Raw genomic sequence first — 27587 nt, 5'->3', positions numbered from 1 at the left:
ACGTTTCATAATAATTACCACACTGTAATAAAATCTCTATGCTGGAGAGATATAAAACCCCCTAAACAGAAGTCCAATCTCATGAAATATGTAAGACTAATTTGAATTGAAATATGGCTATTATTCTATAAAATATTTCTATGTAAATAGCAAATAATCATTCAATTCAGTAAGTGTATATAATTTCTCAGACTTTTTGTCACATAGTACCAATTAAAACACTAGAGTGAATTATGAATTCATCACTTATATAAATCGACGTGTATGTGTGTGTGTGTACACACTGTATATCAAATGAGTAAGTAGAATCTTTTTATATGTTAAATCAAAGAATGCAAAGGAGCAATATAATAATGTCAGAGTATCTTTTTATTCCTTCCTTCATTCTTACAAAAGTAACAATAACAACTAAAAAACAAAAAAAATCAGAGTTTTGTTTTTCAAAATGGGCTCTCCGTATTACCAGCATAAGAATTACCCAGGGAGCAAGTTAAAATAGAATAACATAGATCCTTGGTCTAATAAATCAGCATCTTTAAGGCATTAGGAAGAAACATTAGGGGGAAAGAAGTTTGAATTCTCAGAATCTATAAGGTATAACAGTTCCTTTTCCTTACATGCTCTAACTGTATCAAATAACTGCTACCATGGCCTAGATAACAGTAGCATCAGGCACTTGGCTTGCCCAGCTGTGACCTCAAGTTGGTCAACCAGTCTTTCAAAAAAGACCAAAATAAATGAAGAAATTCTCAGCTTAAAAGGAATTGAAAGCTACTTCTAAGATTCGAGACACAGGCAAATCTATTCTTGACACCAATGGACCTGTCAGATTTCTTCTGTTCCAGATCAGTGTATTCAACCTTGGCTGCGTGATAAAATCACATGGGAGCTTTAAACTTAGACCAGAGCCTAAAGAATCTGATTTAATTGGTCTGGGGCAGAGCCAGGGCATCTGTGCATTTTAAAGCTCCCCAGGTGTTTTTAATGTGTCACCAGGTTTGAAAAGCACTGTTTTGGATCCTCCAGAAGGGATAAAGGGTTCAAGTGACAGGAGGAGAGTTAACACAATAGGAGCTATTTAGTTCCGAGTTAATCCACCACCGGGGGTAAATTCCTGTCCTCATTCTCTCTGAATTTATCAAATCACTGAGAAATTCTCCATTAGTGAGTGGTGGAGAGTTAGCAAAAGCAGTAAGGAAAGGTAGACTCTTTCTTGGTGATTCTTGAACTAGAAGGAAATGTCTGATGTGTCAATAACAGACTGTAAGAGTTACTGGAAATATTTATGGAAGAATATTCATTCCTCAGCAGAAATGCCATGAGTCATAAGTATTATATGTAAATAGGCCCACATGGGAAAATTATGGAAGAACTCCAAGTACATTCTAAATGAATTAACCTCTTGCAGGGCTCCAGGAACCTTTTCATATTTTGTTTTCCCCCACCCCACACTGGCTTTCATTAAATCATTGAGGAATGAAACAGAGAGAAGCCTTGAATGATGGTAGAAACTGTGCAGACATCAAATATGGAGCTAACCACTTAATTTTTCTATGTAATGTTAGATAACCTAAATGGAAATAATTATAAAAATGAAAAATAGATCATGCCTTATTATATTTCCTGTATTTTTTAAGTTATAAAAGTCATCATGATACTCAGGTTAATTAAAGCATATTTATATGCATTCCATATGTCTGTATAAAATATTTATAAAAATAACTCCTAAATATGATGCAGCATGCCAGAATAATAAACTCTAGGTTGGGATCTGAAGATGTAAGAAAAGTCACTTAATCTCTGATTAATTTGACTTTTGAAAAACCAGGATAGTGATTGTTCTTTTCTCCTTATAAAAGTTTTTAAAGATCAGTTGCAATGAGATTCAAAAACAAAAAACAAAACAAAAAAACACACAATTCTGTAAACTGCAAAGTGTTTTATAATTATGGGGGATTTCCGTTTCTTTATTTATGACTGTATGGAGAAGACACTAAAATTTAGTGGATACTGTTGGCACCTGCTCAGCTCTCCTTTGATGGATTCATTTTATCAGTGCTGGGACCCATCCTCCAGCTTCCCCACACTTTGCTGGTAAAGGTTCACGGTCCAGATCTTGAGAGGATTCCCTTTGGGCAAGGAAGCCACTTTGCCAATGCTGAGCTAGAAATGCCTGGGAGTTTTTTGCTTCCCCTCCAATATCACCACATTGCTTAACCAATGACTGCTGTGGGAATTCAAAGGCCCAGCTCCTTTGCTTGGAGGTCGGGTAAACCCTAAGAGTTAATATTATCATGTGGAGCTTCCCTCAGAATCAGACTGAGGCTGGGGCTTCCCTTGATGATGTACTCATCCTTGACTTCTTCCCTTTGTCTGTCCTGCTTCCCCACACTCTTACTGGTTGCTCCTGGGAGCACTCTCTTACTAAATCACTTGCACATAAGTCTTTGTCTCAGGATCTAATTCTTGGAGAAACTGACCTAAGACACTATTCAACACTTAAATGCTTACAGTTAGGAACATACAATCTGGTGCACAAACTCACAAATAACAAATGCTCTTGTTACACGCGCTATCAAAAAGCTTGTATGTGGATTAGAGGTAGGTTTGGTTTTCATCTTTTTCCACTCTGCCTGGTGCCTGAAGGGTAAAAGAAATCTCACTGAAAGAACAAGTCTAAGCCAAAGTCTACATGTGGAATTTAAAGTCTGCTGGACCCCTTTCCCATCCTGTCTCCCAGGACATTCACTTATAAACTTCAAGTAGGAGGATTCTTCCCTAGGGAGTGTGGCCCAAGGGAGGGAGGGAGACAATCTTTGCTGACTATTGGGGTTTCCACAAGAAACAGATGGGCTACCTGACCAACCACCAATTGACAAGCCCTGCCCATATACACAGAACTGCCAATCAGCCTTTGAGTGCCTGAGCCTTCAAACCCAAAACACACCAAGTATGTGCATATATTTGAGAAAAACCACTCACATGAAAACTGGGAGAAAAATAAAGAAACAGGAACAAAAAAGCATAGAAAAGATTTGGAGAGAAAGCAGAGACAAAAAAGAGAGGACTAAAAACCTGAAACCCATATAAATATGTTGCATCCAAGATAAAAACAGGATAGTATATAAAGCAACACTGAGAGAACGAAAAAGAGCTCATGGAAATTAAAAACGTGATGCAGGCAATTTAATTGTTGGGTGCTTGCTATTTATCAAGTACTATTTGGGGATACAGTAGACAGCAAAGCAAATTTCCCACCCTTACGAATCCCAAACTCTAGTGGAGAGAGCCAAACATAAAGAATATAATATGCACAGAAGAGTTGACAGTGGTTGCTTTAGTGAGTGAGACCTGGGAGAAGAGCTGGGGAACATTTTGCTTTTTTCACTATAAGCATCAGACAGACACTCAACTGTTTAAAATGGACACAGGTAACTTTGATAAAATAAAAATTAAACTAAGCACCCAAATGTTAATGTTCCACATATTCATTTATTCCTCTAGAAATATATATTTAACTATTTACTATTAGTCTAGCGTTTACTAAAAGTTGGGAAGAGGGGAAAAATATCCCTGTTCTAATGGAGTTTACATCCTAGTAAATATGTATGTGTGCACGTAAATGTATGAATGTGTGTGTGTGTGTGTGATTTCTGTTTATCTAATTTCTGTTTATATCTAGATTACAGACAGATTTATAATATATTTTAGATGGCAACACAATAACACAGACAGACTGGGTAGTGTGAACAATATTTAAGATTGTGTGATCAGGAAAGTCCTCTCTAAAATGGTGACATTTTGATAGAGACATGAATGAAAGGATGAAATGAAACATGCAAACACACTGAGGTTGAAATGCCTTTGATGTGTTAGGTAGAGAAGCACACTTCGTGGCTGGGTATATAGAGTGGAGCTTGGGGAAGCAGAATTCTGGGTAGTAGGTATAGATTACAGAACTCTGGCACTGGGGCCTCACAGGAACTGAGAGAGTAAAGTTCCAGAATCGTGGGTCCCCAGGCAGCTGCTGTGGTTCAGAGGCAGATGAAAGAGTGTAATGCTGCCACTGGGAATAAGATAAGTGTTCAGGGAAAGTCCAAAGGGAATCAGAAATTTTTGTATCATTAATATTACTATTAGGGTTGTCAAATTAGCAAATACAATTATAGATACTGCTGTTGCTGGGAATATAAAATGGTACAGCCACTCGAGTCAATAGTTTGGTAGTTTCTTTTAGAATTAAACATGTACTTACCATGGGATAGATAAAGCATCTGCACTTTTGGGTACTTATTCCAAAGAAATGAAAACTTACATTCATGTAAATATTTTGTGCACGGGAACACCTGTGTGGCTCAGTCGGTTAAGTATCAGACTTTGGCTCAGGTTATGATCTTTGAGCTCATGTTGGGCTCTGGGCTGACAGCTCAGAGCCTGAAGCCTGCTTCAGATTCTGTGTCTCCCTCTCTCTCTGTCCTGCCCCTGCTCGCGCTCTGTCTCTCTCTCCCTCTCTCAAAAATAAACATTTAAGAAATTAAATAAATAAATATTTTGTGCACTGATGCTTAAAGTAGATCTATTTGTAACAGCCAAACATTGGAAATAACCCAAATGTCCTTCAGTGAGTTAATAAACTGTGTTACATTTATACCATGGAATACCACTCAGCAATAAAAATGTATGAATTACTGATACACACAACAACTTGGATAGACCTCAAGGGAATTATGCTGAATGAAACAGTCAATCTCAAAATGTTTTCCAGTTAGATATTTACCTAAGTGAAAAACACAAATTTTTTTTTAGCATTCTGAGTAAAAATAACTGCTTTTCTGTTTTAGCAACTTTATGTTTTAGCTCCTCCATGTGGTAAAAAAAAATGATGAGAGTATAAGTATCAGACTGATTTTGCTTTATACATATAGATTCAAAGTATCATTCTTCAGTGTGGCAAAGAGCAAGACAGAGATTGGAGGCAAGTCTGTGCCAAGTGGTAATGGTTGGAGGCATTTTTTCTTTAAGTATTTAAATTGTTATTTATTTTTCTTCATAGTCACAAATAGACAACATTAATCTCAGTACATTATTATTATTTTTTTTTAGGAAAGATCAGGCATTAGACCTTACATAAGTGCCTGTCTTCCACAATTGTGTGCTTGTGCTTTGAAACTACAACAAAATATTTCCATTTAATTATGAATAAACACTGATATTTTAATACTAATGCATGTTCTCTACAGGGAATTTAGAAACTACAGAAAAATACATCAATGCAATAAGCATCAACTTTTATCTCATAACCAAGAGGTAATATTATTGAAAATATGGTATGTTATCTTTCAAATTCATGTTACAATGACAGTAGTAAGCAGATTAGACAAACATGAAAACAAAAAACGGGGCACCTGGGTGGCTCAGTCGGTTAAACGTCCAACTTCGGTTCAGGTCATGTTCTCATGGTTTGTGAGTTCGAGCCCTGCATCAGGCTCTGTGCTGACAGCTTGGAGCCTGGAGCCTGCTTCGGATTCTGTGTCTTCTCTCTCTCTCTCTCTCTCTCTCTCTCTCTGCCCCTCCCCTGCTTGCTTTCTCTCTCTCTCTCCCTCTCTCTCTCTCTCTCTCTCAAAAAATAAACATTTAAAAAATAAAAAAAAAAAGAAAACAAAAAAAACTTTTTAAATTACTATATATGACTGGTTTATTTATTTATTGGGCATTATTGTGTACGTGTGCATTTAAATTTTGACTACAAGCTGAGTTACTAAAAGAGTTGAGATTAAAACATTAAATATTACTAAGTAATATGGACAGATAAGAAAGACATAAAACACAAAAGGGGCATTTAGAATATATCAGACTGTAGAGAAGTCAGATGATCTAAAAATGTTTTATGTATTCTTAGTCTATATATTGAAAGGTATGGCTACATGGCATGTATCTTCCACAAACTATAAAATATCTTTAAAAACGTTTCTATAAATACTTTGACAAATACAAAGCACATTTTTGAAAATATAAAGCTAATTGTTCTTTCCCATATAACATCTCTCTGTTCAATACATTTGGATACTTAGATATACTCACAAAAAGTATTTTAAAAACAAAATTAAAAACAACTTTGTTGAAATTAAAAACAAAAATGTCATCGAACTATTATATACAAAAATATTTATAGACTTCTTACATTAAAATGCTATTAAGATATTTCATATTTGGCTCAATTTCCAAAAGTCTCACAACTATTTTTTAATTAATTAAAATGATATAGACCTCTCTTTTAAACTAATCTCAAGTGATGTCTGTATTCATTTCTTCCAGTTCATTCATTGTATTCCATTATACCTACAATAAGCATTTTGCAAAAACGTGTGAAAGTTTGAGAACTGCATCTTCATTTTCAAATATTATTTGTAGTTGTTTTTTTTCATGTGAAAACTTCAGTTTTATGACTTGCTTTTTTTACCAGTAGAGAGCAGTGTTGCACACCACAGACTCATTTATAATATGTTTTACTTGCTTCCTCAAATGTTTTTAAGATCACTCTATGAATAATACAGGTTTTTTAAAAATGTCAGATAAGTAACAATTGAAATAATTAACTAAAGAGTTATAAATCTAATTGCTATGAAATTTGACACTATTTAACATATGAAAGAGCTAATTTATAACAAAAATATATGAAATACATGTTTTATATCAAATTCAAAACATGCCCATTTTATATAGATAATATGTTCTCTATATAACTATTTTAAAATATTAAGGGAAAATAATGTCTACTTCTTACATCATGAAATATTTGTCTAACATTAAGGTTAATAAATAATTGGTGGATAATGACCAATGGATATTCTAAACGTAGAAAAAATAAATGGGCATGTCTCTATAACCAAGGTTGCAGAGTTTCAAAGGGATAGGGTTAATTTTCTTGGCCTTAACGTGACTGGATATGTGTAAAAGAAATACCAAAAGCCAAACAAACCAACAAACAAAAAACAGTATTTAAACCTTCTAGCTACTCAACTGCACCCAGGAGATAAGCCATAGGAGTAAGCCAATTTAATTTTATATTCGTTATTTGGCTGACTTGCCATGTCACTGTGCCAAGTAACGCAAGAAAAAAAAAATTTAAAAGCACATCATAACAGTCAATTGCTAACAAAAGGTCAGAATCAATCAGATTTAAACCTATTACTTAATCACCAAAACCATAATCCTGAAAAAAAATTAAAATAGATCCACCAAAAAGAAAGGTTATCCTTTAAACTAAATACTCTGAAGTTTGTCCTTTAAAGGAGAGCCAGGAAATTTACACACACACACACATACACACACACACACACACACACACACACACACCTGATTTGATCTTGGGTTTCTCATTTTATTGTAGCAACTTTCTATTAAATTACATCTGTTCTTCTTTTATGTGGTATAGAGGGTATTATTTTCATAGGCTCTTGCTTTTAAAATAAGAGTTCTAGGTTGAAGCCAAAACAAACCTACTGGGTACAACAAGAAACTGTGCTCATCATCAGCGTCCGAGGGTTTCCCAAATTGAACTTGGAATCGCATGGGCACAAGAAGCAGCATTGAATTTTTGTCCTGTCCCAGAGGCTCCTCCCCTGTCAAACTTCCTTCATATCTAAGAAATGAGACAGGGAAAGTGAAGGACAGGGCATTCACTTGTACTTTGTTATAAACGGAAGTATTACAGGTGCACCTGGGTGGCATAGTGGGTTAAGCGTCTGACTTTGGCTCAAGTCATGATCTCACGGCTTGAGGGTTCAAGTCCTGCGTTGGGCTCTGTGCTGACAGCTCAGAAGCCTGGAGCCTGCTTCAGATTCTGTGTCTCCCTCTCTCTGCCCCTCCCCCACTCGCGCGCCCGCGTGTGTGTGTGTGTGTGTGTGTGTGTGTGTGTGTATGTGTGTGTGTGTATGTGTGTGTGTGTGCGCGTGCTCTCTCTCTCTCTCTCAAAAATAAACATTAAAAAATTATAAACAAACAAGCAAAAAGCAAGTATTACAAAAATAAACCAATTTATACAGAGAACCAAAAGCATGGGCTTTGAAGCCAGACAGACTTCACTATCTATTTTCTTATTGAGATCCACTCTAATGTGGACTGGACTGTGTGTGGTTGTGGACTGTTGAGATATTATCATTTCACTCCCATTATTTTATAGATGTGAAACTGAGGACCAGGAAATTGAAGGTCAGGGCAGGAAGGTCTCAAGGTCAGGAAGCTTGTTAGGTAGCAGAGATGGGGCTAGGATTCCAGCCATTCTATTTTCAGACACATACTCTCTACTTTTGCTACCTTAAATAAGACAGAAATAGAATGAAAGACAATATAGTACACTGGGTATATATTACTCGTTTATGCCACATCCATTTGGCTAATTAAAATTTATGTTATATGTTCTTTCTACTGTGAAATATGCTTCAAATCTAAAGGAGTCAAAAGAATATTTGAGGTAACCTGTATTTCCAATATCATTTATTTCCTGAGACGCTCAGAGCCTCAGTTTGGTCATTCATAAAATGGGGATAAACTCAGTGTTTGTGTGAGAATTAAATGAGGTAATGCAACCAGTGACTGGCGCAGAGTGAATATTCACTGAATTTATGCTTAGAAATGAAAATAAAATAGCAAAATGGCCACAACAAGCAAATATAAAGAGTCAACCCACTCACAATGGGCTATGAAGCAAGAAAAAAAACAAAAGCCTGTTTTAAATCACTTGTATTTGCGGTTTGGTTCTTGAAGCTGCTACATACAATTCTTAGCAGAGCATAAACAGGTGTATCTTTTTTCTAAAAAAAATTTGGGGTTATTTTCAAACATTTGTTCTTCTTCATTCTTACTGTAACTTAACTTAATTGCAATTTTCATTGCAATTTAATCAATTATATACAACTTGAGACAAGTGTGATTTTTATAGTATCTATACATGATATGCCTGTTTGTGGATGCTTTATCGGTAAGTGTTTACACTGTTTTCAGGAAGGCGAAGTATTTTTCTTGCTAAATATATTCCTAGTTGCTTTATAGTTTTGGGTAAAAAAGGTTTTTAAAATTGAATGTTTAACAAGTTATTGTTACTATAGGAAATACCCTGTATCCAGTCAGTTTACCAAATTGTCTTCTTAAGTACAGTTTTATTTACTTATTTTTTTTAATTTGAGTGTACTGGAGTATAATTACCAATAAAGAGAAATACATTTCCTTTTCTTTCTCAATATTGTTACCAATTATGTCTTTTCCCTTGCTTATAAAAAAATATAGAATAACAGTGGTAGTAAGTATTCATTTCTTATTCCTAATCTTCATGGAACTTACTTAAGCTTTTGGCAATACATTACACTCCTTATTATTCTACTTCAGGTTTAAACTTTGACCAAGTAATTGCCCCAGGTCTGCTTGTGTCCCTGAACTCTTTCCAGAAAGAATATATTTATCTGGAAAAGCCCCTAGTACTTCAAGAATCCTCATGTCTTTCCTGAGCTAAATTTATCTCTTTCTCTCCCTTTTGGGGGGGGGGGGGGAAGCTTTAAAAGCTGTAGTACCCCTCCTATCTCGGGGAATAGTGTTCCCAATCCTTCCCCTCCAAACAACTGTATTGTTATTATTATCATTATCATTTCTATATCCTAAACCATTTCAAAAATATTTCTTGTGTATCATCTATATGTCAGGTACTGTTCTAGAGCAGGAGCACAGCAGTGAACAAAACGGACCACTATCCCTGACCTAGTAAAGGCTATGCCCTTATTTGCAATGATCAGAGAGGGTGCCTGGGTTTTCCCAAAGGTCCTTTCATTCCACTCTCCCTAGAGCACCATTATTTGAGTGCAATCAAAATAGACCGCAACAAGAAATCTTCCAAATATACGGTAACTGTTCCAGTGGAGTTTTCTGGCTGTGAGTGACCAGTTTGCTTTAAAATCTTAAGCCATTTTGGAGAAGACCTCATCCCAAGCTGTGCGCAGAACTTCTCCTTCACACTTGAATATCACAGAAAATGACTTATCACATTAGGAGATCTTACTACTCAAATTGCTGTCCTCATTTCTTTAGAAAGGGAAGAAAATCTACTTTTCCGATCTTGATAGGTTGTGCATAGTTCTTCTGCATGAAAAATGAGTGTGTGCTAACGGCACTCCTGAAATGCAGATGTATTTATTTCTTTTAGCAGACTTTCTGTCAATGATTAATATGGCCTGGTTAATTTTGCGAGGCCCTTCTGTGTGCGGAACTTTCATTAGTGTGCTATACTTGTCTAAGCAAAGACTGGATCCTGCGCCCTGGGGTTTTATCTCCTAGATGTAAAGAGTCAAACACATGCAAGGAAAGACCAAACAAAACAAACAAACAAAAGAGAAAAAACAAACCAAACAACAAACAAAACCCTGAGCTCTGGAACAGACTGAAACAAGCTTAATGTCAGTGATTATGAATGCACTGTTCTCCTCATTTTCATCAGGTCCCCCCAGAAGCACTAGTGAGAGCAAACCTTCTTCTATTCAACAGCGGCTTATGGAAGATCTGCTATATGCCCGGTACCTGGATACAGTGATGAACAGAAAACTCAAAGATCTCTGTGGAGGTGGTTTGGTGGAATCATGCTAAGGGGTTTGAGTCGGGAACATAAGGTTTGAATTCTGACCCTACCGCTTGATAGGTCTATGAATCTTAACATTGCGGGACAGCAGCTTCTTCTCTTGTAAAATGTAGATAAATATCCCTATACTTATAAGCGGGTTGTGTGCAAAACTTGCATGCTTCAAGTGCCTGACACATAGTGGACATTCAAGAAATATTTGCTTGCATTTGATAACTGCTACTAAGTGATGCACAGGTGTTTATTTGGTTCTAGACCCTAGAATAATGCTAGAAAAACAGGATTTGTGACTCTGATTCTTTTCAACAGGCTCAGGGTTGTTTTTTGGGTTTTTTTTGTTTTTTGTTTTTTTGTTTTTTTATACTTTTATAGATTCAACATAAGTCTATGAACAGGGCTTAGACAAATCTTCTGGGAACTGGTGACTCTGACGAATTAAGTGAAAGAGGAGGAAACACAGAGGCAGGAAGCACCCAACAAAGGCAGGGTCCTGGAAATTCCTACAGTGGAGCAAAGGAGGAAGTGGGTCACTGCTTTTCTGTGATCAGTGGAGTCCACCTACATTAAGGAGTCTGCCTTGCAATCAGATGCTGATATGAGGACATAATGCTGTTTCGCGTCACTTGCTAACAACCTAATTCTTTCCTTACCGATTATAAAAATCAACAGCTATTCTGTTTCCACTACCACAACTTATTCTTCACGCTCTTGGTACCGTTAGGCCAATCCTGTGTACTTCCGACTTCAATTTGATAATTTTGTTTACTTTTTTTAAGTCCATGGCTTTTTTTTCTTTTTAAAAACAACTTTATTTAGATTTTTTTCTTGATACTTGAAACCAATTATCACTAACTAGCACCACTTAGTCTTCACTGTAATGCTTAATTGGCTTTGTTTCAATTCTGCTATATGCAGATTTTATTTGATTTTCTTTGGCCTTTTAAAAAAAATCAATCATCCCATATTCTTGAGCAGCTTTTGAGAGCATTTTTCAGCTGCCCTTTGAAAGTTCTAATCCTGGTATTAACACAGACCTTTATGTCCTTATTGGACTACTTCTAAAAATTTAATGACCTGATTAGTGACTATAATTCCAAATTATATATAAAAAAACTTCCATTTATACATACAAAATCATATTGCAATATATTACTTGTATCAAAAAGAATTATACGTTCTTATTTCCCATGATACATTTGAGTAATACATCAAATACTTAAACTTGCTATTTTTAGACTGCTGAACTGGTATTTCAGATGAACCTCAACTTCATATGCACTTTATTATTAATGTGACTAAAGTTTAAAGTAACCTACTTATTTTTAACAGATTCTTAAGCATTTTGTGACATGCCAATTCAATCATCGCTCATCAGGCTTAATATAAAATAGATACACTGACTCGGTCCTATGGTTAAGTTGTTTCCATTTAAATGTGATACATGCTATTAAAATGCACAAATAAGTTAAGTATGGGCAAGGACATGAAACTGTTAGAATCAGGGTACTCATCTGTCTCTCATTTCAGGGCTAATTAAGTATAAATGTCAATATTATATATGTCTACAGAAATATGGATGCTGCTACAAGTAGGAATTAGGACACAATGGCATTCTCTCTTTGCTCCATAATTTACGGTCTGTTACCAAATATTCAAATTGAAACAAGTGTATAAACCCAGGGAGCTTCACTCTGTAAAACCATTATAAACATCATAATGGAATTTTACTAAAGATTCTGAGAATTACTGCCATTTTAACATGGTTAATTCTTTATCTGAAGGTAGACAACAGTTCATACAGCACAGAGCTTGAGGAGGGCCGTTATTAAGTCCTTGATGACATCTCATCAGAGCTAGAGGAACTTCAGTCACTAGAATCCCATCTGTCAAGCTTTGCCTATAGAAATCCTGTGAGCGGCCCGCAGGAAGGAATGCAAAGTGGATGGATGATAGGGAAAATGCCAGGAGAAGGGCAAGTAACTCACTCTTATTCTCTCAGTCTTGTGAGCCTCTCTGCAGACAGTACTTTTGGCTTGCTGCTATCAAAACACTTCCTGGAAGAGGGAAGAAGCTCAGGTGGTGGATGATTCTTCTCCACTTGGAGTGAACGTTCAGTTTGTTATTAGGATAGCGAACTTCCCAACTTACCATATACATCATTTATAAAATACAAATCCTCATGTAAATACATACCGAAGTCGAGAAGCTTTATTCCTCAAAAATTGACTGTTTACTGAACAAGATCAAACTTTATTCTGCAGAGTGACAAAGTGCTTAAGAAGAATCTATAGACTCATAGAGATTAAGATTTTATCTTAGCTCTACTGTTACTAAGTTGCTTTGGTCAATGTATTTTTACATCCCCAAGTCTGTTAGTCTTTATAAAAAAAGTGGTGGTGATATTTCTATATAAAGTCATTCAGAGAACTGCTTAAGATAATGAGACAATACCATTTAATACAGTACTTCTTATTTAATAATTTAGTATTTGATAGATTTGTCTCACTTAATCAAGTAAGAGAACTAAAACTCTTTTATAATTAAAGCCAAAGAATCTCCCTGAAATTAAATTTTTCCATATGATCCAAGTATATTATAAAAAATACCAATGATCAATTAGTTTCTGGCTTTTTCTTCTACTTTGAAATTATATAAATAGAAGTGAAAAGGAAAAGGTATTCATCATACTAATTCCCCCAATGATTTTAATGTTCCATTTTGATTCCAGGGATTTAATAAGTGGGGATCTGAAATTAAAAAGGGACTATGAAATGTATGCATATGTTAGCAATTATGCCCATGACACTATAGTTCAAATAAAAACCACAAGAAAGGATTGGGTAAGTAAGGTACTATTTATCAAATGTTAGATATTAAAATTTGTAGGAAACATTGCATTAAAACTTCATTAGGTGCTAAGTATATTGCATGTGATCTTTTCCCAGAAACTTCTTTTCTAAATTTAATAAAGTAAACAATTTGATAAGTTAGGATAATTATATCTGCTGTTAAATTAAGTACTGTATGTGCACCATGTAAGTGTGTGGTGATCTCATTAATGAGGTCATGCAGTTGGTCAATCATACGGTACAAAAGAAGTTAGTCTGAAGTCACCTCAGAAGCAACATTGGTTCAGTGACTCTAAATTGGTTAAAGTCTGAAACTTAATCCCGTTAAATGATCCAGTTTATGAAGGCCAAGGCACAAGCATTCAGGACATATATCATACAAATGACATCGATGTCTACATTTTATATGTTCTAAGTTCAATATATAGATGTATTGATTTGGGGCCAAATATTTAACATACTGATTATAATTTTCTATATGAATAGAATTGTATGCTGATAATTCCAGTTAGCCTAGAATAGCACATATGCACCCAATGGGTGAATCAGGTACAGGCCATATCCAAAGATTTGGCATGCTACATCTATTTGTTTGAGAATATTTATTGACAGGAAGATAACTATCTCACAAGAGCATCTGTTCCTACAGTGATCATTCTGTATATTATAATATTCTTCTTCGTATGGAGCTATTTTGAGGACAATGACAATGAAGCAGAAGCTAGAATACTTAAAGAATGAAGGACTGACCTGGGGATTGTAGATGACTTCAAACAGAAGAGGATAACTGGCACAGTTTGATAACATAAGACTCAAAACTAGGAGATTTTAGGGAGAAAGAAGAGAGAAGGCCAGTCAATTGACCTGCCAGGCCAGGTGTTCTGGGGAGAGCTGTGTGCAGAAAACATTCAGCACTTGCAGAAAGTGTTCAAGGCTGGGAAGGGCAACTGGATTTAGTGTCTTCAGAAGAGAACTGGTTTTCCTTGGAGAAAGAAGCAGCAAAGTTCAGAGGAGAGGTGGAAGATACAGCAGTGATTGATCAAAGGTGACGATTGATCTTCGGTTCCCAGGGACATAGTTCCTTCTTCAAAACAAAACAAAACCACAGTGTTTTCTTTTCACTGATTTAAAAATCATTCCAGTATGTCCCCAAATGTATTTAAAGTGGCTTATGAAGAGTCATAAAAGAGAGGAAGATAAAATAAAATAGAAAAATGAAGCAAAAGGAAAATAAAAGCAAGAATATAGAGCAGAAATAGGTTTGTAGTCAAAAGCCATGGAATCCTATAAATTTACTAAAGGTAGGTCATAAACTAGGCTACAAGTTCTTCAGCAGCAGCACAAAGAAACACAACCCCTTAACTATATGATTAACAGCTGACAAGGTAAAATAAAGTGCTTCATAAACATGATAGGACCTTGACATGCAAGTGAATTAATATGTGATTTCATTGGCTAAAATGTTTGACAGTTTGTTAAATTTCAAATAGCCCACTAGATATTTGTTTTATTTTTACAGTAACTACAAATATGAAAACCAGCTTCACAGTTATTATTGACTTTATTTCAACCCATCATATGCTCTGCTATTTTCAAGTACTTTGGAGAAATACTTGTCACTCTCAATCAAAATGGGATCAAACATTAGCCAGGTTTGCCTTCACATTCTGTCCTACACAGCTGCCTGTCTCAATAACTTTCTTTATAACTATTATGTCAACATTTAATTTACTGAACCATGAAATAATTCTTGGGTGTGAAATGCACTTCGAGACATTGTAGGGCATATATATCACATAGGCAACTCAAACCCTGCTTTAAAAATGATTCTCCTTAGTATAGTTCCTATCTCCACTAGACCCACTGAACTTTTAAAAGTCCCAATGAGTTTCTATAGTCAAGTTTTTCAAATTGAGAATATACGAATCATGACATCTTATCAGTTTTCTTTTTCAGACAACGCATTCTTTTTAGAGCTTTCCTTACCTCCACATTGTTAATGCTGGGAGTTGGAAGTCATGGCATTCCCTTCTATAGTACAGAGTAGTGACAGCTGAATTATTTCTGCTACTTAGCTCTCTTAAGAATCTTGTTAGTATTGGGGTGCCTGGGTGGCTCAGTTGGTTAAGCGGCCGACTTCGGCTCAGGTCATGATCTCGCGGTCCGTGAGTTCGAGCCCCACGTCAGGCTCTGTGCTGACAACTCAGAGCCTGGAGCCTGTTTCAGATTCTGTGTCTCCCTCTCTCTGACCCTCCCCCGTTCATGCTCTGTCTCTCTCTGTCTCAAAAATAAATAAACATTAAAAAAATTAAAAAAAAAAAAAGAATCTTGTTAGTATTACTTTTGAGACATTCCATAGTACCAAGTCAAGAGTGGTAATTACCCGGAAAAAAAAAAATGTGTTGGGCAAATTATGATAAACTTTTTCAAAGACTTGTTAAGGCTTTATTTTAATAAGCCTATGTTAACATAAAATTAAATCCAAAGAGGTTAGGATATAGGTAAATATAGATTTCTGAGAATCAATGTAAACGTATTTATGTATTACTAAGACTTTATACCATATTGTAAAAATAAACATGATAATAGCATTACTAAGTCAGGGATTCATAAGGCATTAGATAGATAACTGTGCTCTCAGTCGCTTGTAGAAAGAATTCAGTGAGTAGTAGTATATTCAAAGCCCATGGCAGTTGTGTTCATGCCTAGTAATATTTACATGAAAAGGAGACTTTCCAGGAAAACTCCATTAGAGTACCCTTTAAAAGCTACTTCAAGCTATGCTCCACTGGCATTTTGAAATACTCAAAGATTAAATGAAATTCTTACAGCTGGCTAGAAAGCTCAGAGAAAGGGGCACTTTCTTTTTCTTCAATTTTAAAAAAAAATGTTTGTTTATTTTTCAGAGAGAGTGTGCAAGTGAGGAAGGGACAGAGAGAGACAGAGACACAGAATCTGAAGCAGGCTCCAGGCTCTGAGCTGTCAGCACAGAGCCCAACATGGGGCTTGAACTCATGAACCGCAGGATCATGACCTGAACTAAAGTTAGATGCTCAACCAACTGAGCCACCCAGGCACCCTGAAAGGGACAATTTCTAACATGTATCAGCCTTCCACTATGTGTCACACACTATAGAAATTGTTTCAAATATATCTCATTTAAGAGTAACAGAAATATCAGAAAATGTTTTGTAAGTTTGTAGGGGCACCTGGGTGGCTCAATTGGTTAAGTGGCTGGCTTGATTTCGGCTCAGGTCATGATCCCACAGATGTGAGTTTGAGGCCCCACCTGCCCCACATCTGTGCTGTCAGCACAGAGCCTGCTTCAGGCTTCAGATAGATCTTCTGTCTCCCTCTCTCTGCCCCTCCCCAGCTCTCTCTCTCCCATTCTTTTTCTCGAACATAAACGTTAAAAAAAAATTGTCTTGCCAGCTATGAGACAATCATAACAAATTAAATATCTAATTGAACACCTCCTTCCATGGCCATCAGATACAGCTTTCTCCTCTCTCTCTCTCTCTCTCTCTCTCTCTGTCTCCCTCCCTCTTTTCAATTGAACTGGCCCAGTATAACTATCCATCCTCACCACTAGGATCCTTTTCAACCAAAGACTCCCACAATTGCTTCTTACCAAGCCAGGGTTTTCCTAAGTACTAGAATTCTAAAAAATCCATGAGTAGGCTGCCTATGAAATCAATGGAAATGAGTAACAAATGTACTTTCTGAACAAAATGAAGTTTATAAGTTGAGGGATAGAAAATAGAAAATATGGCTCTGGGAAACATGGTACACACACGGGGGACACAAAGAGTGTTCAAATTTGGAAATGGCAGCCTGGGAGAAGAGTAGAAACAGCCTACTGGTAGATATGTTCTGGAAGAAGGCAGTGACAAAGGGACATTTGTCCTTTTCTGTTCTGGCAATTTCCCAGAAATAAATTGCTAGAAGCTACTTATGAGAAGAGCAGAAGACTGTTAAGTGAAAAGACACAGGGCCATCTTTTGTCTAACAGAACAAAATAAGGCACAGAAAGGTCTTTAACAGAAGACATTCTCTACTTATATAAAGATAAAGAGCCTAAAGTTCTAATACCTGAGGGCATGCTGTAGTGATAAGAAGCTCATGCTCTAGAATCATGTTGTCTGAACATGAAAACTCTACTAACTATTAACTGTGCAAACACGGGAAGATATTAAATTTCTCTAAATCTCAGTTTCCTCATTTGTAAAATGGGGACCATCATAATAACCAAAGTAGGTAAGTATATAAAAGGCTATTATAACTACATTACCTACCTCAGAGGATTGCCATGAGGATAAAGACAGAATATGTGCCTGACAGTCATCAATGCCAGTAGGGTTATTATTGCTAAATATAATGAGTTGAGCAGTCAGCATATACCAAGGACCAATCACTAACACTTACTTAGAGGATGTGAACTTAAGAAAGGAGAAGTTGGGGGTGTCTGGGTGGCTCAATAGGTTAAGCGTCTGCCTCTTGGTTTTGGTGCAGGTCACGATCTCATGGTTTGTGAGTTTGAGCCCTGCATCCAGCTCCACGATGACAACACAGACCTTGCTTGGGATTTTCTCTCTCTCCCCCCCACCCTCCTTCTCCTGCTTGCACATGCTCTCTCTCTCTCTCTCTCAAAATAAATAAACTAATTAAAAAATAAGAAAAAGGAAACTGGGAAAGACAGATGTCCCCAATGAGGGAATGTTGAAAAGAAAAAGGAGGAAAACAAGGAATTGCTAAGGCAAACTACTATATAATTTATAAGTTTTGCTAATCATAGATGTCTATTCAGAAAACCTTGATGGTAATATGTCTATACTATGCAAACGTCCAAGAACAGCTTAAGAGAAGTATTTCCACTGCACTGGAAAGTTACTCCTTATGTTAGCACAATTTTATTTTAAGATCTTTCTTGGGGCGCCTGGGTGGCGCAGTCGGTTAAGCGTCCGACTTCAGCCAGGTCACGATCTCGCGGTCCGTGAGTTCGAGCCCCGCGTCAGGCTCTGGGCTGATGGCTCGGAGCCTGGAGCCTGTTTCTGATTCTGTGTCTCCCTCTCTCTCTGCCCCTCCCCCGTTCATGCTCTGTCTCTCTCTGTCCCAAAAATAAACAAAAAACGTTGAAAAAAAAAAATTAAAAAAAAAAAAAAAAAAAAAAAAAGATCTTTCTTCCCCAAAGATTTCTTTACCCAGGTATCTCCAGTACAGTAGATTACTCAGATACTGAAATTTTCCTTCTGGTCTCCTAAATCATCACCTTTGGATGATTTTGATGCTTATTAACACTGTCACAGCTGGTGTGCAAGAGCAGAGAACTGAAACTAAAGCCACTCGATTTTGCTGCTTATTATTAGCTTCCTATAAAATTGGTAGGGAGGATGATGAACACTATTGATTAAAAGAGGCTTTATCTGTGTGCTTCATTTGTTTTGCTATTTGTCCCCTCCAATACAAAGAAAATACCCTTAACTTTCCCATGCTTCTTAAGTACACTACAGTATAAATGCAGGTTTCTGGGCTCACTCTAGATTAAATCAGAATAAGTGGACAGGGAATCCGCATTTTTAACAAACACACCAGTTTAAGAAACACTGATCCATTCTAATTAAGCCCAAGTAAGATGAAAACTGCATATTCAGTGAGAATATCTCTTTGTGCCTCAAATAACTATGGTAGCTCTTAATCTGACCAACATTATGCATGTCCAATTTACAAAAATGGCAATTTGTATTAGGATAGTGCAGAAAGGGAATGAAAAGATTAAAAAAAAAAAAAAAGATTGGGCTAAGAAGGCACCAAGTAGCTTCATTTCCATGGATTAAGAATCTACCACTCTCAAAAGCAACTTTGTCTTTTTTATAAACTTCCATGCAGAAGGTTCCTTTAATGTAAAATTCAAAATAAAATTGTATATGGGGAGCCTGGGTGGCTCAGTCAGTTGGGCGTCCTACTTCTGCTCAGTTCATGATCTCACCACTCGTGAGTTTGAGCCCTGGGTCTGGCTCTGTGCTGAAAGCTCGGAACCTGGAGCCTGCTTCCATTCTGTGTCTCCCTCTTTCTCTGCCCCTCTCCCACTCACGCTCTGCTCTGTGTCTTTCTCTCTCTGTGTCTTTCTGAAAAGAGAGAAGGCAGCCTAGGGAGGAAAAACAATACATTTCAAATCGGTTAGAACCTAAAAGAACATCATCTGCACAGAAGACCAGGTTTCACTTTTTACATGATGTGACCTTAAACAAGTCACTTAAGCATCCTGAGGTTATGCTTATTCCTACTTGTAACATACGGTATCAGTCGTGACTACCTCAATGGGATGTAAAAGTACAAACATGAGGTAATAATATTTGGCACAGGGTATGGCAGCTTGCAAAGGCCTAGAAGCCACTCCTCTGTATGACGTGTGTAATTTTGCAGTTTACAGGAAATAGCTTTCTGTTTGTGATTACTTTTTAGACATTTTATCATGGGGCAGGATGAGGTACATACACAATATAGTACTGATGATCCTTGTTATTTAGTACTTGAAAGAAACTGGCTCATCACTCAAAAGAAAAAAAATGTAGTCTTGTGTTTTTTCAGGTTTCAAGAAATAGCTTCTTTTAAAGACACTATGCCAACATGAAGAGAGCCAGATTGATACGCTGGTACCATTTGTCATTTGATCTGCTAGATGTTGTGCATGCAGAGTTCCTATATGTGTATACTTTAATGTGTGTTTTATACATGTGTGTAAATTATGCAGATTTGTGTACACACACATAAACTTAACCTCAATTAATTGCTATTTTAGCAGTCAGTTAAAACGCTTGGATAAAAGAGAAAATGGAACAGAAAGAAGGGAATGTCTGACTCCATATGGTGGAAAGAAGCCATAATGAAACTGGCAAGGCCAACTTCTCCACAGGAAGCCAGCTTTCACCTGGCCTTCTGAAAGTGCCTTTGTTAACTGAGAAACACTTTCCTTTGAAGGTGTTGAAACCTGAAAACAGTAGTTTGTTCTAACATAAGTTCACAGCATGAAACAGATTTCAAAACAATTTTTTTGTCTGTTTGTTGTCCTATTTATAATAGGCTTCTTGCTGAAATTATTAGAACTTTTAAAATGCAAGATCACAGTATTAGTCTTTTAGTTGTTTAGTGCGTACTGAGTGGTCTCAAAACACTGTGCTCTGTATTCTGGTCTTTTAATTATTTCTCGGATATCTCCAACCTAAGTGTTCCTAAACTGGTACCTCATTATCCCCTAGTTCAAGTTCAAGTCCGTCAACCTGTCACACCTGTCACCCAGGAATACAATCCTCATGATTCTTTATCTACTTATAGTCTACACTCCAGCCATACTGAACCCTTGGACTTTGTAAAATGGGCCATTTTTCGAGGATGTCTCTGGGATGCTGTACATGCATGACACTAAAGGCCACCTCACCTTAATCACGAAAATCATTTCCACTGGTTCTTGGTCTCCATTAAAACAATCCATCGTCACCCTTCCCATGGATGATCCTCGGTGTAACTCAAGGTATCACAGTGTGTAAGATAGGGGGCCACCTGTATGCATGTCTCTGGGATGTGTAGAAATCTCATACTTATTTTTGGCCAATATAAGAACAAGGTCTTTTGAAGCCAAAATTCCTTCCATATATGTTGGTCGTTCATAATCTGGAGATGAGTTTTGTGTGGCTAAAAAAGGGTCCTAGTGGGCTGTGCTGGAAGCTTCTTGGGCTCCTGATGTTTTTGTGTGTATTCTTTCTCTTGCTGTAACATTTTCACTACCTTTATTAGAGCCTTACATGATGAGTAGACATTCATGAGACCCAAGGGGTCTTGTGTGTTCCTCCAATCATTCAACATTGTATAATCCTTGGAGACTCTTCTATAAAACTGTGGGGGAGGCATTTTAAACACCTGGAGTCTGGCACCTAGTACATGCTAAAAAGAAGGAGGCTGAAGCAGTCTATAAACAGCTCTAAAGTAAGCATTCATGTCTTTTGTTGATCAGCTATTCTGGAATTACAAACTTGCCTCTTGGAATTAGATTTAAAAAAAAGATTGTTAATTTATGCCCTACAGTGAAACTCACTATGGATACAGTTCTACACATCATCTCACCATAGTGATTGATGCTGAAACTAACAACAAAATCATTTAAATTTGTAATAGTCCATTAACTTTGTTTTTAACTACAAAGATTTCCATTTTATGTTGGTAACTATTGAATGAGCTCCTGTACTCACTTGGCTACTTAGTGCGCTGTCGTTTGAATCATTTACTACAATGTCATGTGTGCTTCCATCACTCGCAAGTTTTACTACACTGGAAAACATATAGAAAGATATTATTCATGAAATTTACTAAATAAATGTAAAAAGTAACATTCATTCATTAATTCATTATAAAAGTCTGAGCTAAAGTTGTTTGAGTTTACACAATGCTTATAGATCTGTGGTCTCTACATCTCTACTATAAAATTTTTCTGTGCCTTATTTACTTTTCCAAAAAGAATAGATAATACATTGATTATAATAACTGATTTCCTACTTTAACCTACTATTTTCATGCTCACACGCAAACATACAAAATCATCTGTAGAATTCTAATTTCTTAAATCATTTAGATGCTGTTTCCTCACTCTTTCTACATACTTTTTAAAACTTAAATTTATTGACATGTTTCTCCTGAAAATGCTTGAGTATATTCAATCTCACTCATTTTCCCCAGCAGTTCCTGTCGCACATTATTTAGTCTGAATATTTGCAAATGGAAATAGTTCTCTGCTTGCAAGACTTGCTTTGTTTTTATTCCGTCATCTCGGCAAATGTTTGTGTGAACAAGTCTGGAGCAATACCATTCTAATAAGCAATAAAAACAGACATGTAAGTAAGTAAGTGGTGTGGTGTGGTAATCCTCAGAAATAAATGCAAAACCTGATGGAGCTAGAGATCTGTCTTTAATTATTTAGGATTATAACTGGGGATCAAGTGAAGGAAAATCAAGGCCCTTCATTGCTTGCTTGCTGCCCGAGGTACCATTTCTTATCTGAACCTGCAGAGTCTGGGATAGAGTGATTTATGCCTTCTGACTCTAAATCTCCTAGGAAGTAATTAACCATTGCTGCCTTGTCTCTCACCATTCGTGAGTTATTCTATCACAGATAAAATCTGCCTGAGAGACAAGGCACAGGTAGAGAGGAAGATTGTGCAACTTGATTCTATGATTTCCTAACAATGAATCTTGGAACAGTTGTGTTATTCACATATGCAAAGAAAGAATCAGGGTCTAATCTACTAACGGATGTGCTGCATTCTAAAAACACCAATCTGTAAGTTGGTTGTTCGAAACTTTTTTCCATAAAAACAATGTTATATCAATTTTTTAATGTTTATTTATTTGTTTTGAGTGACAGAGAGCATAGGGGAGGGGCAGAGAGAGAGGGAGAGAGAGAGGCTCCACGCTGTCAGCACAGAACTGGATTCAGGGCTTAATCTCACGAACCGAACGGTGAGAGCATGACTTGAGCTGAAACTGAGTCCAAGGCTTAATCTACTGAGCCACCCAGATGCCCCAGCAAATCTTTATTAAGCCTAGGTATAACTGAAAGACACGGTAACACTAACAGTGAGTGCTAACCATGTGCCAGGCACTGTACCGATGTTATCTTGTTTAACTGTCATAAAAACTTTATAAGGAACCTATCATTTGCATTTTGTAGCTGTGAAAACAGTTAAATACTAGGCTTGCCACTAAGTTGTAGAGCCTGCTTTCAACTCAGTTCTGAGACTCCAAAGCCCAATGCTCTTTTGATTCCCGCACACAGCTCTCCCAGATCCCAAACTGTTGGTTCTGTTGTATGAATAATAGTCCTTAATCGCTGTATCTATTTCTTTGAGTAATTGAGTTTGTTGTTACATTTTGAGGAACAGAGGCCTCATTTTCTGTTCACTTCTCCTCCCAGGCAACCTTCACAGCAGAACTGAGGACTTCATTTTCTGAAAGGCATTAGAGGTATTCACTGAGACTTAAGTTAGGCCCATATGTTATGTTATTAAAATGTAATGATAAAGAATCAAGTCTCAGGCAACTATGCAAAAAAAGTAAGACAACTTCAAGGGAGAAAGTGAGGTGGATTCAGAGCCTTTCTCTACATGGGAATGAGGGAAGACTGTGTGACAAGGACTAGTGCTCTTAGGGAAAGGAAGATCTAAGATGATAAGCAGACATTCTCAAATATGAAACAGCACACAAAATACTGAAGTTATTGAGTCTTTTAAACAATTTTTTTAATGTTTGTTTATTTTTGAGAGAGGGCGCAATTTGGGGAGGGGCAGAGAGAGAGGGAGACACAGAATCTGAAGCAGGCTCCAGGCTCTGAGCTGTCAGCACAGATCCTGACATGGGGCTCGAACCCAGGAGCTGTGAGATCATGACCAGAGCTGAAGTCAGACGCCTAACCGACTGAGCCACCCAGGTGCCCTATTGAGTCTTTTTTTAAAAAAATTTTTTTGAAGAGGAAAACCAAAATCAAATAAAGAACTGAGAAACAGAGAAGAAATGGTAGGTGAAGTGTTGGTGATCTGAATCCATTTCAATATATAATTACATCTAAACTACTAAGGGCATTATAGTTTCAGAACAAAATATAAATGTTGCGAATCCTGGCAAGTAGAATTGAAATAAGCAACAAACCTGGGAAGTGGAGCACACTCTAAGGAGGAATGTAAGTAGGCTACCTACTTCATCATTCATACATACATGCTATCAAAAACTGAAATGTGCTATTAAGGAAAAACATAAGGATGCCAAACAGCTAATGACTTTCATAAATGTCTTCCTTTAACCTTAGAACAATCTTTCAGGAACTAATATCCCTTTTGGCTAAGATACACGTTTCTGAAATTTAGTAACTCCTTGAATTCACTTAAATTTTATTTTTTGGTTTGTTAAATTCAAGTAAAGTTCAATGTTTTTTATTGTAAAATAGCATGCATGTTACAATATTTCTTTTTTATTTTTTTTTAGTTTATTTATTTATTTTTGAGAGAGAGAGGGAGAAGAAGAGAGGGAGAATCCCAAGCAGGCTTCGAGCTGTCAGCACAGAAACCGACGCAGGGCTGAATTCATGAACCATGATCATGACCTGAGCCGAAGTCAGATACTTAACTGAAGGAGTCCCCCAGGAACTCCTATAATTTCCTCCTTATAAAGTTTATTCTTCCAAACTATCTATTTGGATAGGACTATCTGGCTCATTCCCAGACTCATTCTCCTTAACTATTTGACCATTTCCAGTTTAATGTTACAATTTTGCTGTTAAATGGGGGATATTAATAGACCTAATCTCATTGGGCATTTGTGAAGATTAAATGAGATGACAGATGTGAAGTGCACAGAAAGTTACTAGTATAGAGTTGTTTATATACTGCTGAATGTTATTTTTTAAATCCATACATCTATTCCTGCACTTGTATTTATTCAGAGAGAGTCCAGATTACCTGGACTTCTGGTAAACACTGGGTTGTTTCTGCCTGAGATGATTTTGAGCATTGGGTTGATTTCTATACTTCTGTGCTTTTCTGCACTGCTTAATTTTTAATAATCAGCATTTATCATGTTGATGAAATAATAAAGTTATTATTCTTAGCAATAATACAGTGCAGACCTATAGCGTGAACAAGTGCTTCTTCCAAGTTTTATCTGTATTCTCTATATTCTGAGATACATCTTTTGGAAGACTATGGTTGCATAAATTACATCAGATCTTTAGCTCCCGATGGCCTTTCTTTTTACTGCTTTGCAATCAAACTATGCAAGTTACAGAGAAAGAAGATGCTCCAGTACTATCTACCACAAAGACTGAGACTGGACTCCACTTGTACTTTCTTGAATATGAATTTTTTTTTTTTTTTTTCCAACGTTTTTTATTTATTCTTGGGACAGAGAGAGACAGAGCATGAACGGGGGAGGGGCAGAGAGAGAGGGAGACACAGAATCGGAAACAGGCTCCAGGCTCCGAGCCATCAGCCCAGAGCCTGACGCGGGGCTCGAACTCACGGACCGCGAGATCGTGACCTGGCTGAAGTCGGACGCTTAACCGACTGCGCCACCCAGGCGCCCCTCTTGAATATGAATTTTAAAGGTTCAGAAAAAGAAACTGCTTATTCCAGCAGGAAGAGAAAAGAGAAGATAACAAACACTTTCTTGGAAACTGAAGAAACAGGCACACAACAGGAGACCATTCTTAAATGTAAAAATAGGCATAATTGTTATGGAGATGAAGTTTCCCATAGTTCATAAGATTAGAAGAAAGACAAAAATGACTTCAGGTTGTTTTAAATATATGTATGTATCTATTTCTTAAGAGACGAAAGATGGACACTTCCTCTGAACATCTCCTAAAATGTAAGGACACTGTCAGCTGGAATTCTGCCTTTGTCTTCAGAAGAGACTCTTGTCTCTGAAGGGAATTGGCTACTTTTCTTATCTCACAATACCAGAAACAAATGACAAAGAATTCTGGAGGCAACTTGCTTCCAGTTAACATCTTTCCAATCAATATTTGAAATGCAACCATATATCCGCTAATAATGCTGATTTGATGTTTAAATATAAATAACTTGATCCAGATCCTCTGCCCTACTCTCTCTCTACCCCTCCCTGGCTTTCTTTCTCTCTCTAAATAAACATTAAAAAAAAAGAAACTAAAAACTCCATATTAATTATTCCTTACATTTCACAATGGACTACAGTATCTTTTTCTTAAAAAATAAAAGACATTTTATGTATAACAGATTCATCGACTTTTAGTGTTGAAAAGGACTTCGTGAGTCTTCTAATTCCATCAACTTCTTGATAAAATAATGTGAGGCTCAAGCTTACACAGCAAGATAGTAGGAAAATTCAGTCTAGAAATCAAATCTACTAGTCTATGCCCATTTTTCTTTCCTTTGCAAAATATGATTCCCAATTTGAAAGAGATAACCTACTTAGGAAGCAGATGAATGATTCCAAAGACAAAATAGAATGTGTATACATGTCTTCCCTTTATATGTGTTCATTGCGAAATTGGTTTGTCTATGTGGCTTTGTGTGTTAATTGACCCTTTGGACATCATTTAAAACCAGTCAGCAATTTGGCAGAGATGTGAGCTAAAGCAGACTAAATAAAGTCTACGTATTTACCTCCATAACAGAGAGGCCACAAAGTGTAAGTTTTTGCAAAGTATTTTATTTCTCTCATTCTGCTTTGCTTAATGATATTATTGTTAACATAGTCCCTGGATAAATATTGCCTAAGATGTTATTTATCTTTAAATACTTCTTCAACTGGAGACCACCTTGTTATATATGGGAAATTTTCCGAATGCTCGATACATTTATCATTTATTTCATATTTCTACATGGATATGTTTGGCACTATATGAAATCACAACAAAGTTTGTTCATAGGCAAAGAATGTTTGTGAAGAAGGAAAAGTCTCACTTGGTCTCAAAGGAATCAAGTGGCAGCATTCTGAAGCTTGGAATATTTAAAGGTCTGGGCCAATAGGGAATTTTGTAATTTGGGGGTAAAATGTTTGAAAATGTTAAAAAAAAAAAAAATCCTTTTATCAAGTTGATTTCAATAGCAGTTTTGGTAACTAAAATAAGCATATGCTAAATATAGGAAAATTAGTAAAGAGGTGAGCATTTTTTGAAGGACCTATGAGAAATGAGAATAAAGATGAAGGGATTATTATTTTTTTTAAGATTTATTTATTTTTGAGACAGAGAGAAAGGGAGAGAACATGCACAGGAGAGGGGGAGAGAGGGAGGGAGACAGGATCCGCCCTGACAGCACAGAGTCCTATGTGGGGCTCGAACTCACAAACCGTGAGATCATGACCTGAGCCGAAGTCAGATGCTTAATCAACTGAGCCACCCAGGTGCCCCTGGATTTTTTAATTTCTACTGAGTAATTTCTAGAAGCTATACAACATTTTAAAGAGAATTCTCGCCAGAAAACCGCCAGAGGATTAGCAGAAGGGAGTCTCCGGAGTCAAGCGCAGACTAGAGGCCCACGGAAGAGGGTAGGAAGGGCGGCGAGGCGGTGCGCGCTCCACGGACTGGCGGGAGG

At 36.8% G+C, this 27587-nt stretch overlaps 1 protein-coding gene across 6 annotated transcripts in view; it reads right to left on the bottom strand.

Annotated features, from left to right (window-relative positions):
* Positions 1-27587, bottom strand: part of GULP1 (GULP PTB domain containing engulfment adaptor 1) — a 273910-nt gene that overhangs the window by 54635 nt on the left and 191688 nt on the right. The window lies entirely within an intron of this gene.

Source organism: Panthera leo, chromosome C1, assembly GCF_018350215.1.
Source record: "Panthera leo isolate Ple1 chromosome C1, P.leo_Ple1_pat1.1, whole genome shotgun sequence".
NCBI classification, from domain to species: Eukaryota; Metazoa; Chordata; class Mammalia; order Carnivora; family Felidae; genus Panthera; species Panthera leo.
The sequence above is the reverse complement of the archived record's forward strand: the minus strand, read 5'-3'. Positions and strand labels throughout refer to the sequence as shown.